Here is a 12,518-nt window from a genome sequence, read left to right on the forward strand (position 1 = left end):
ATTACCTATGGAATAGGGTGTGTATGGAGGATGCCTTCCCTGTCCCCATTATCCTCTCTTGGTCAGCACCTATTTCATTTGAAACTCAAGGACAGTCGTTAAACGTCTGTAAAATGCAAAATATTTAAGTAAATATTTAAGACTTTTAGGGATCCACTGTATACAGCCACTAATGATAATCAAGAAGGAAAAACGAAAAAGAGAATAAATTTTATTTGCTAAAGTAAAAAGCTACTTTATCATCTTCCAGCCCTAATAATTTGATGAGCTAAACTATTAATAGTATAATATACGCACTCTGCAAAAAAACAACCGTCTCTTTAAAAATTTAAACGGAACGAAAGATAAAAAACCCAAACGCCAAAAAAAAAAAACTAAAAACGAATTCAAAATAAAAATTGAAAAGAGAAGCAAAAAAAAAACAACAACAACAACAACAAAAAAAAAAAACAAGCAGAGTCACTAAATAGCCAACTGGAAAAGACTCAAGACAAGACTCAAGACTAAAGACAACCCAAGACTCTACTGAGTGAAGTCGAATGGTTAAAAAAACATATTCCTCATTTGACGCTGCTGCATCATGATTGTTCCTTACTGACTCCACATCCATAGGATACTCATTGCCGCTACGCCAATCAGAAATTTACGGACGTCATCTGAGGCAGAAATGAACAAAAGGGTTCTTATAGCAGGCGTCCATGCAATTATCTCCTCAATCCACTCTCCGTTTTCCCTCCTTTCCCCTCGTTTTTAAACCCCTACAATGCAGGCTATTGGTCCATTCTATTTACCTTTATATGCGTCAAAATATACTTAAGCGTAGCAACCGATTTCTGACGGCGATGTTTTGCAAATTTGCGTTCTTGAAGATTCGATTTATTTTTAGATTTAGGCGGTTGTTGTTCCGGGAAGCCTGGCATTATCAAATTATGCTGTATGAATCCATCTCTTTTTTTAATATCGCAAAAAAGTTCTTGGGATTCAGTTAACTCAAGAATTGATGCAATGTATTATTCCAACAGTGAAAAGGAAAAGAAACCTACAAGATTGGATTACTTGAGCGCTTAATTCCTGCTTGCCTTTTAAACTTCAAAATGATAATGATTACAAAACAATCGCAATGTTTTGCCTGTTTTAAATTCCGCGCGCTATTATAATGGCAATTGAACTGAGTGGAGTGCAATCCGGTCTGAAATCATACTAGTAATATCAAAATCGGATTAGCACACAGCAAGTATGTATGATTTCAGACCAAAATAATACGACACGAAGTTCAATTGCCACTTTATTACAGCTACTTGGAAATCGCAATATTTTATTGATCAAGTAGCCGGTTCGGTTGAAAAGCGAAAACTGATAAATGTATAACTTAATAACGTACATATAAAAGAAACTACTAACTGTGAGAAAAATATTTAATGCAGTTTACAAGTCAAATGTCAGTGCGCATATGCTTTGATATAATATTGTTCGCCGTACAAAAGCGATTGTCTACACTTCGGCTTCTTCAGGCTCATCTGTCCCCTCGGGTTCCTCTGTTTCCTCCGGTTCCTCTGTCTCCTCCGGTTCCTCTGTTTCTCCCTCGGGTTCTTCGGTTTCTCCTTCGGGTTCCTCGGTTTCTCCTTCGGGTTCCTCGGTTTCCTCTGGTTCTTATATTTGCACGTGGTAATAAAAGAAAAAAAACGAAAGAATGTAAAAAAGAAATAACTACATGTCTAATTAACACTGGTGATCTTTATCGCAAATGGGTAACTTGGCAGTGAGGAAAATTAATAGCATAGGCAAGCATTATTACCATTTTTGTATGCATGTATTTTACACTTTACTTCAACCAAACATTCGTCTTTTAGAATCTGCGAGTGTTAATGTCATTGAATTCTTAATAAATCATTTATCTTGTTATTTCTATTAACGTAATGCAATATTAAGGACCAGGGTCACCTTAAAACATAAATGCCAAAAGTGATATACTTGAATAAAAAAAGTAAAAAGTTTATTATTCATATTACGTCGTTATTGACTTGACAGCAAAGAGGGGTTACTGAGACAACAATTTGTTGATTTAAATGTTTTCCTTGTTGTTGTTGTTGGTGGCGGTGGTGGTGGTAGTAGTGGAACCTATACGATTACGCGGACAGTAATGAAACCCTACCGGAACTGTCTTACAAAGATGTTTCTCCTAGCGAAGCATGCATGAAGTCGGTCTTCCATCCAGGAATTTGACTCAAAATACCAGAATATCACTCTCAGAAATAGTGCATAAACTACCTTTCCTTTTTTATATATCTCATTTTCATTTTCTTTTGTTTTAAAATAAATTTATGTTAAGATTTAGTTACAATGTTTCAAAGTTTTAGTGCATGAAAACAGGTCAACGACAATGGCATATTCAAAGATCACATGTCGTAATCTTTAACATACAGGATGAATGTCATATCTGTGATCACTCATAAATGAATGCTGCCATAAAGTTCTTGATATCCAAAAAATTTAAAGTAATTTTGGGCGAAGCGAATCCAATTTGCAAGTGTAAAACACCTGTTAGTAAGGGGAGATAATTATGTTTGGACAAAAAAGTGAAGCCACATGCGTCGACGCTTGTCATTTGAAACGCAAAAGTAAAAGTAAAAAAACGTTTAAGCATGACGAGACCCGAAACATGAATGTAAACGAGGAAAAAGCCTTAAATTTTGATGACACAAAATAGCTAAGACCAAGCTCGGAGTACATAGATGGACGTACAAAATCAGCTACATACGTACTTCTAAAATCATTGAGCATAAATGAGAAGAAAAGAACCGCCTACCTTGTTGAGGGAAGCCCTCCAGCTGACCCACCAAGAAAACAAGACAAAAAAGAAAAAACAATTTGAAATTCATCTTGGCTTATTCAACCTTCCTCTCAGGATGCTGTTTAGCTTAATGAAATTTTCACTTTCACTGAGCAATTTATAGAAGAGGACGATACTATCTTTATCAATATTAGCTTAAAATCTGAATATTGGGCTTGAGAAAAAACTACACGAAGATTGCAAAGAAAAGATAACGCTTTACGTTTATATTTTTTTTGTTCTGCGTAATTTTGAAAATTTCTGGTTGTTCTTGTGGATAGTTCCTTCTTTCATCTCTCTTCACCAGTATTAGATTACAGTATATGGCTAACGCACTAAACATGAGTTTGTTTACTTGGGCTCGTTTTAAAAGAAAACAATATTGTCGATAATGCATCTGGATAAAATGGCTAATTATGGAAATAATGATATGTATGAATATGAAATGAGTATTTTTAATAAAAACAAGTACATTTCAAAGTAATTATTTAAAGTTCTTTTTCTTTTCATGATAAAGTTCGTCACAACAGAGGACTTGCAGGATGAATCCATGCTCTATGGATTTGATACTAAGTCAGTTCTGATTAACCATGTAAAGGAATTCCTTCTTACTGAGATATTGACACAGCTCAATTGATTGCCCTTTAGCATTTGACCGATTCACAATAATACAAAATACCAGAATAGAAATGGCTGCTGACGGACGACTTGGCAAAAGAATTTCTATTTTCTTAGAGATGTTGCTACATGTTTAACTTATTCAGATTGGTGGCAAAACTACAGGTGTAGTTATCGATTTGGTTTTACAATAATTGGCCCTCAAAGTCTGCATGATTTTAAGCTTAATGTTCTTCTGAATGCTTCAGATGTAATCGCGTCAAAATGAGCTAAATTATTTGAACTATAAAATAAAGATAAATAAATATTGACTCGATTTTACACTGAGGTGACTTCTAGTAATGTCATAAAAAATATCGCGTTATATTTACTCTAAGACCGCATTGCCAATACTGATATGAAAAACATTGCTTCACGTGTTGCGTGGAAACGTTGCTGTAAATTCTGGCAAATATATAACTCGTGACCTCATTAGTTAACCCTGCCTAGCTTTCTTTTGAAAAAGTAAGAGACACTTTGATAAATTTTTGTTAATGATAACTTACTTAAAAGTTTAATTACGGCCCAAAAATTGAGTAAGACAACTTGGTCCACTATATTAAAAACTAGTTACATAATGTATCTGTGAGCCATTACTGCTTATTATCAAGTCTAAAAGCTTGGAAGCACGTTGAAAAAATATCATGAGAAAGGCAACACAGCGGCGAAGACTTCTAGAATAATTTAGCGTCGAATTCTGCCCCTGAACGTTTCAATTGACACTTAATCGTTTCGTAGTTCGATTCTGCATTTATTTCACTACTATGACATCGTCAGTTAGGTGACAAAAAGCAATACCAAATTAACGAACGATAATTCTCGTCCAGCTGAACGCGGCAACAAAAAACATCCTCGCCATAGCAAAAAGGCCTGGCTAGGCGTTTTGGGTATTCGAAGTCTTTTTCATTCACCTTTATACGGTATTTTGGTGTTACAATATATGAGTTTTTTTTTTTTAAATTTTTGGTATTTGGTATTTAGACACGAATTTATGTAAATATTTTCATTTAAGAATGTCGATGGCAAAGTGATCGAAATGTGTTCGGCAGAAGTTCGTCAGGGGTTGGGACTGGAAAGGAAAGAATAAACCTCGTGACCGACAGAAGTGCACCAAAAAATTATAAGGCGAACCCGCTTTACGGGCACAGCTTAATAGAGACAGTGGACACTTTTTTCCTTGTCTATCAACAGATTCACATTAAGTCAACCTCGATAATGCGGACACTTCATTGTGAACTGTGTGCTGTAATAAACCTTTCTTTTTTAATGGTTAAAAAACTTTAAGTGACAGAATTTCGATGATCCCAACGCTAAAAAACGGGACAGGATGAATTAAAGACATCAATTTTATACTATTTTGGCATCAGACGAGTTATGCAGGAAACTTTGCGTATAAATGAGGGACTTTTGAGTGTTTAAGAACATTTTCTGCAGAATGACGGGTTTTTTGAAGGTTAGAGATCCTTATTGGACGATGCTAAATGTCCCGTTCTATTTATTTAGTATTTTTGTTAGAATAAAAAGTGTGCTTTCGACTTTAATATAGACTACAAGAATGACCCGCTTAATAGGAAACCCTGTTAATACAGCGGACACTTTCTATGCCCCCCCCCCCTCCCGCCCCCGCCTCAGTGTCCATATTAACTGGGTTTGACTGTACATTGTATCTGGGTGAATTCATCAGCAGGCTTTCCAACCATCCCAATGCCCCAATATGCGATCGGGATGGCAAAAATCCCGATTTTGACATGTGTGCTTAATCTCGATAATTTCCTCCAATTCTTATAATACTTATACCAAAAAACCAAATAGAGTTGTAATCATCTGAAACTGATATTCTAAAGCTTCCATGAATATAACATGTATCGAGCACTTTTCCGCGAAGCCACGCAAATTGACAAAGAGACGAAAGGGTTCTTAGCTACATCTCCCATCTTTAAGGGCCTTCTAAATGCGTGGTTATTCCGATCGCGTACATGAGATACTGTTCTTCCAGTTCGAGTGGCTTTCAGTGTATCAAAATATCGAAATATATATTCTGGTGTTTTCCACATGTTATGAAAAAAAAAAGGAAACGTTATAAATGAGTCATCTAAGCCCAAGCGAAAGCGGTTCGACCGTCAATTTCAATCTGCACCGAAGTCACAAATATTTCCATTATTCACAGTCTCTCCCTGGAAAAGTCAGTTTTGTCACTATCTAGTATTGTAAACAAGCATAATAATAACGATCAATTTACCAAACATTTTTGACTGTAATTGTTTCCTCTCAGAACACTAGAAATGGTGCTTTGGAGCTTCAACATTTCAAAACTTACTGGGGGAGCATGCCCCCATACCCCTTTGTGTCTCGAGACCTCGACACCGCGTCATTTATAGTCTATAGTTAAGCAATATCCCAATTTCACCTAAAATGGTTGGACAGTCTGGAGTCTCAGTAAACAGCTGACAAACCATTTTCAGGTCTCCTAACTCCAAAAAACATAAATTAGTGGCATCTGCACCTACCATGAATATTTATATTACTTTCTCCACACAAAAAGCCAAAAAACAAGACAAAACAAAACAAAACAAAAAAAGGTAAGTGTTAATTATAGATAATACTAAGTAAAGTAATATATGGAATTAGCAATGCTGTAATCTAGTTTAATATTTGTAAGTATTGCCATGTAAGTGTGTAAATTCGCTATTTGTTTGTTTTCTTGTTTTTTTTGTTGTTGTTTTCTTTTTATTACTTTATTTATTATGTTTTTTTCTTTTTTGTATGTCTTTTACTTGCAATAAAAAAAAAATTAGGTATATGGTATTCTGTTTGAAGACAAATTCAGGTATTCGGTATCAAAGATTTTACACTTTTAAGGTATATTGGTATCTTACGAGGAAAAACTCGGGTATATTGGTATCCCATCATCCCCTTGGCCGGGCTTAAAATCTTTAAAAAGACTTTTCATTTGAAGATGTAAAAGTTAAATCTTTGAGGTAGTTGCTTTGACGGTTGGCGGTTATTTGTTTTAAAGTTTGACGGTTGGCGGTTAAATAATTATTAAAAGATAAGAATGTTGTCCACCAAAATAACGGATTCTCCACCAAAATATGTAGGAGTGTGTTCGAGCAACTTGCTCGCTACACGATGAGGAACCGGGAATCGGATTTACATCTTAATGCCTTTATTCTTCTTCGACTTCTGCTAACATCTTAATCTTCTTACTCTTCTAACTCTTTCACTTACTCACCAACTTTCTTCTACTAACTTCTAGTCCTTAGTTCGAGCAGAGCAGCGGTTTTTTTTTTTGCCAAAGCTGGACATGTTTGGGTTAACTGACCGTGGGAATAAAATTACGGTGAAATCGGTGTGGGTAATGTTTTGGTATGACAGAAACTAGATGGCTGTGTTCGGCAAGAGTTCACAAACCACTGAAAAACTAAAACTCTGGTTAACAAAGCCAAACCGGAACTTCCACGAGACTAGTAAACCAAGGTCAGCTCTAACATAACAAACTCGACCACTTATGAAAAACTAACATCTGACAACGACAAGCGAAGTATATTCCTAAAATGGCGATAAGTAAATTCGCGAGCATAAATTCAAGTACAAGAAAAAGCAAAAGATCAAAACAGGAAAATAAATACGTGGTCAAAAATCAAGACTAACCTTGACCAACTTGATGAAACAAAACTAAACATAAAAGATAACTCCGTCTTTAAAATAACTATACTTTACAACATACATGGCTGTTGATGTTTTAGGTCCATTTCCACCTTCTAGTAAAGGCAGTAGATATATTGTAGTGTTAAGTGATTATTTGACTCGTTGGGTTGAAGCATTCCCAGTGCCTAGTGTAGAAGCAACTGTTATCTTTTGGTTGATGAAATTATTTCTAGACATTGGGCACTACGTGTGTTGCTCTCTGACAGAGGAACTAACTTTTTATCTAAAGTCGTTGCAGAAGTTTGTAAAATATTTCAAATTCAAAAGGTCAATACTTCTAGTTATCACCCACAGACCGATGGTCTTGTAGAAAGGTTTAATTCTACTTTGTGTCAGTCTTTGTCAGTGTATACGTTTCCAAAAACCAGAAAGATTGGGAGGAGTTCATACCGCTTGTTTTGTTTGCGCATAGGACTTCTGTTTTAGATGCAACTGGGTATTCTCCTTTTTACGATCTTTGGGCGAGAGCCACGCTTGCCAATTGACGTTAAGTATTTGGCTCGTGTGGCTGACGACTGAGGCACCTCTGTCCTTGACCATCGAAAACGTGTTGTCGAAAAAGTAGAATTGGCTCAAAATTTAGCGAGAGAAAATTTACAACCAGCACAACAAAAAATGAAGGATTATTACGATCAAAAGATAAAAGAACCTGTTTTTGAAGTTGGTCAACGTGTTAAGTTTTGGTTTATACTCCGAGAAGTTGAAAAGGGTTATCTAAAAATTTAATGCATAACTGGTTGGGTCCATGCAGAGTCATTGAAAAATTGTCCCCAGTGCATTTTAAGTTGCGCACGATCATCAATAAAAAAGTTGCTTTTCGTGTCACGCGAATCGTATGAAGCCGTTTGTTGATCCAAATTTGAGACCAATTGACCCTCCGCCTTTTGATGACCCTACGGAGCGGTACATTAATGAATCTGATATTCCAAAAGATTGTTTTAAACCAATTTCCTAACGAATCCTAAAGACACTGACTTACATCCAGTTGTTACTGAGATGCCACTGTCCCTACCGCCTCAAAAAGAGAAAGAATGAAACGTAGAATCAGACCTCGAAAAGACAGAGTCAACTTCAAAATGTAAAAGAATCAACTCCGGAAGCAATTGTTATCGATAATGAAACTGTCTTTAGTGCAGAAAAAATTCTGAAATATCGAAAGAGAATTGGAAAGGTTGAGTACTTGAGTTTTTGGTCAAGTGGCTCACCTATCCTAAGAACAAATCATCGTGGGAACCGGAACACCATACTTTGGATAGACGTCTCATTGATAAATATCTTCAATCACAAAAATAATTCTAGTTTTTGTACTCTGCCTTGCTGCTTGGCTTATACAGTATTTCTTTGATTTTCTCTTTCCCATGAATTGAGTTCAGTAATTCCCAAAATATTTTTGTCCATGAATTTATGAACGCCTTCTCTCCATTTCTTTAGTCTCTCTATAATCTTTTTGTAAGTTGTTGTTTACATTGTCATGAATTTGAAAAGTTTTTGTCTCTAGAAGTTCACCATCTATCAGTCAGTTTTGCGTTATGGTCTGAAGGGTTATTATAAAGTTAACACATGTACAGTTATTATTTAATAAGTTCTTCAGTTCATTAAGCAAGTTAAGTAGTTGTTCAATAGTCAGTATCAAGTTATACTCACGTGGAATTATTGCATCTAATGTTTTTTTTTTTGTTAAATCTTTCGATCTATTAAAAGCTTCTATATTTATGTTTTATTTCTCTGGCTATTTTGTTTACGTCGTTTGTGTAAAATAGTTATCATAAACTTAGCCGTCGAAAATTAGATAACAAGATATATTAAGTGGTTTGTAATAGTTATCTCGTAAAGTTGCTTGCAAAGTATTTCATCATTTATTCAATCACCGATTCTTCAATTGTGATTCAATGGCTTGTCGGTGATTTTTTGTCAAATTTGCACTCCTGAAATGGATATGAGCATTACTCAATTGTTTGCCTCCAAGAAGTCTAAACACACTTTGATCACTACGCACATTCATCAGACGAGTTCGGTTCATTTGGAGCGGTGTTTCATAACAAGATTTATGATTTACAAACAAGATAGCCTTTTTTCATCCAAGTATGCGTTCTCCGCTACATTCAAGTTAAATTTGCATTTCTAGCAATCGTCTTGTACGCTAGCTACCACTTAAGATGATTCATGCTGTCAATTCTCAGCCTTTAACCGTGGTTCGACTCGCTAATCAAACACATCCCACAAGAACACAGTCATCCGATTTATTTACCCCCAGTTTCCAAGTCACAAGATTCAACAACGTTGTATTGAACGTTGAACTATTGACAATGTTTTGATTAATATTGCATAGTGTGATAGTTTTGTTTTGATATTTAACGCACTTTATTTACTTAGCACTTCACTAGTTTTTTTTTTTTTTTTTTTTTTTTATCAAACGATCTTTTAATTTCTTTCTTTTTTTATTTTATTTTATTTTATTTCATTGCCACAACATGACATGCATTGTAGTATATACATATAGTAAAATAAAATCACACAAAAAGTCATACAAGATACTTGATTTCAAGTCAAGGGATTCTACATTTTTGACAAAACGGACCTTGTAGTCATCAGTTCCAGATTCCATCCTGTGCCTGACATCGGTCACATTACTGTTGGTTCTGAGTGCATTGCACCTCGTGACTCTGTTCGTAATTTAGGGGTTCAGTTTGATAGCATATTTAGTTTTGAGGAGCACATTAAGAACATCTGTGAATCATCATTCTATCATTTGAGAAATATTGCTAAAATCCGCAAGTACTTAAGCCAAGATACATGTGAAATCTTAGTCCATGCATTTATTAGTTCGAAACTTGATCACTGTAATTCCTTATTACATGGCCTTCCTAAGTATCTGTTAGCTAGACTACAGGCAGTTCAGAATGCTGCAGCTCGTGTTGTCACACTGACACCGAAGCATGTTCATATAACTCCTATTTTAATTAATCTTCATTGGTTACCAGTTGAGTTTAGAATAACTTTTAAAGTCCTTTTATTGGTATACAAGGCCCTTCATGGCCTTGCACCTTCTTATATTTCTGACCTTTTGAATTTTAAAACATACTCTAGGTCATTGCGTTCTTCATGTAAAGAATATTTAGTGGTTCCAAGAAGCAGATTGAAAACATATGGAGACAGAGCTTTCTCTATTGCAGGACCTAAATTGTGGAATGATTTACCTCTAGAGATTAGGAAATGTGCTTCAATGGCAACTTTTAAGCAATCCCTTAAAACTTTTTTATTTAAGTTAGCATATAGGTTATGAGATTCCTTTTGTTTTTAAGATGTTTTTGATTTATATAGTAGGTAACTTAGGCTATACTTGAATTATATTGTATACTGTAGACATTTTATAATTTAGATTTTTTTTTATTTTATTTTTTTTTTTATATTCTTTTTTGTAATTAGGTAGCGCTTTGGACAATTATTGGATTTTAGCGCTATATAAATAAAACTATTATTATTATTATTATTATTACATTTTACAGAGCAATTGAAAAAACGTGGAGATGTTTCGAGTATGCAACTAATTTGTATGACTAAACAAAGAAAACAAATATTGACACCAAAAACAGAAAGGTACGAGACTAAAATAAACAAATAAGTCAAGCAAAAAGTATATACACATAGTAAGATAAAATCACACAAAAAGTCATACAAGATATTGGATTTCAAGTCAAGGGATTCTACGTTTTACGCTTCTTATATATTGTTATTGCAGTACATTTTGTGAGAGGTTATTTTTAAAGCGAGACCATTTCCGTACAAAGACGTTTGAGTCGTTATTGTGGAATGCAATATGGTTTTCAATTTCTATCGAGTTCATAAGTACCTGTATATACACCTGCAGCTTAGGAACCTTGTTTCCAAGTCTGCAGGTGTATATGTAATGTCTAGCTATAAAGAGTAGGTGATAAAAGAGAAGGTCTTTTACGTCGTCAATAAGACCGAAACAGTGAGACAAGGAGGGAGAGAAATTTTGAGAGATCCACTCGAACATGCTCTTCCAGAAGTTCTGAGTGTATTTGCAAGTTCAGAATAGATGAACGAGGGTTTCTTTTTGTTCCTCGCAAAAGGAGCAGCAATCTGTTTGTTTGATACCTATTTTTGTACAGAAAGTCATTTGTGGCTATTTTTCTAAGAAGGAATTTAAATTGGAACGCTCTAAGCTTTGACTCTCTTGTACACAGAGATGATAGGTAGTACGTATTTTCCCAATATACTGTTATACTAAGATTACAATGTATGTCTCTCTCTTCCAACCACTTTCCCTGACTCTTTGATGGTATAGAAGCTTTTTCGTTTATTAGACATTCATAAATTTTCTTGGAAACTTTGGTGTGAGACAGAAGGATATCAACTGGATCCTTTGGAGTTGGGTCATGATAGGCTGTAGAGTGTACTTTGTGATATTCGACATAGTTGGTTTTGATGCTATATTTATCTATGAAGGCGTTATAGCTTAGAAAATTCTGCTCGTTTTCTAACAGCACTTAACTAGTTGCTTTCGCTCCCTTATTTCTAATTTATATATATATTACGTCCTATTGCATCGAGGACGATGCTTTTTCTAAGGGGGAAAGGTATGTTGTGAAGTATTTAGAAAGGTTTTTTCAAGACGGATTTATCTTTTAAGTTTAGTTTTGTTTCATCAAGTTGGTCAAGGTTAGTCTTGATTTTTGACCACGTATTTATTTTCCTGTTTTGATCTTTTGCTTTTTCTTGTACTTGAATTTATGCTTAGCTCGCGAATTTACTTATCGATATTTTAGGAATATACTTCGCTTGTTGTTGTCAGATGTTAGTTTTTCATAAGTGGTCGAGTTTGTTATGTTAGAGCTGACCTTGGTTTACTAGTCTCGTGGAAGTTCCGGTTTGGGTTTGTTAACCAGAGTTTTAGTTTTTCAGTGGTTTGTGAACTCTTGCCGAACACAACCATATAGGTTCTGTCATACCAAAACATTACCCACACCGATTTCATCGTAATTTTATTCCCACGGTCAGTTAACCCAATCATGTCCAGCTTTGGCAAAAAAAAAAACCGCTACTCTGCTTGAACTAAGCACTAGAAGTTAGTAGAAGAAAGTTGGTGAGTAAGTGAAAGAGTGATAAGAGTAAGAAGATTAAGATTGTTAGCAGAAGTCGAAGAAGAATAAAGGCATTAAGATGAAAATCAGATTCCTGGTTTCTCATCGTGTAGCGAGCAAGTTGCTCGAACACACCCCTACATATTTTGGTGGAGAATCCGTTATTTTGGCGGACAACGTTCTTATCTTTTAATAATTATTTAACCGTCGACCGTCAA

At 35.1% G+C, this 12,518-nt stretch overlaps 1 long non-coding RNA gene across 1 annotated transcript; it reads right to left on the minus strand.

Moving 5' to 3' along the window:
• Nucleotides 1-933: 933 nt before the first annotated feature.
• On the minus strand, nt 934-3,177 carry LOC140947283 (uncharacterized). Its single transcript, XR_012166951.1, has 2 exons — nt 2,807-3,177; nt 934-1,649 (listed from the first exon to the last, which is right to left on the minus strand). It is a non-coding gene; the product is annotated as an uncharacterized lncRNA (long non-coding RNA).
• Between the last annotated feature and the right edge of the window lie 9,341 nt (nt 3,178-12,518).

The sequence above is a fragment of the Porites lutea genome, chromosome 1, assembly GCF_958299795.1.
Source record: "Porites lutea chromosome 1, jaPorLute2.1, whole genome shotgun sequence".
Classification (NCBI taxonomy): Eukaryota; Metazoa; Cnidaria; class Anthozoa; order Scleractinia; family Poritidae; genus Porites; species Porites lutea.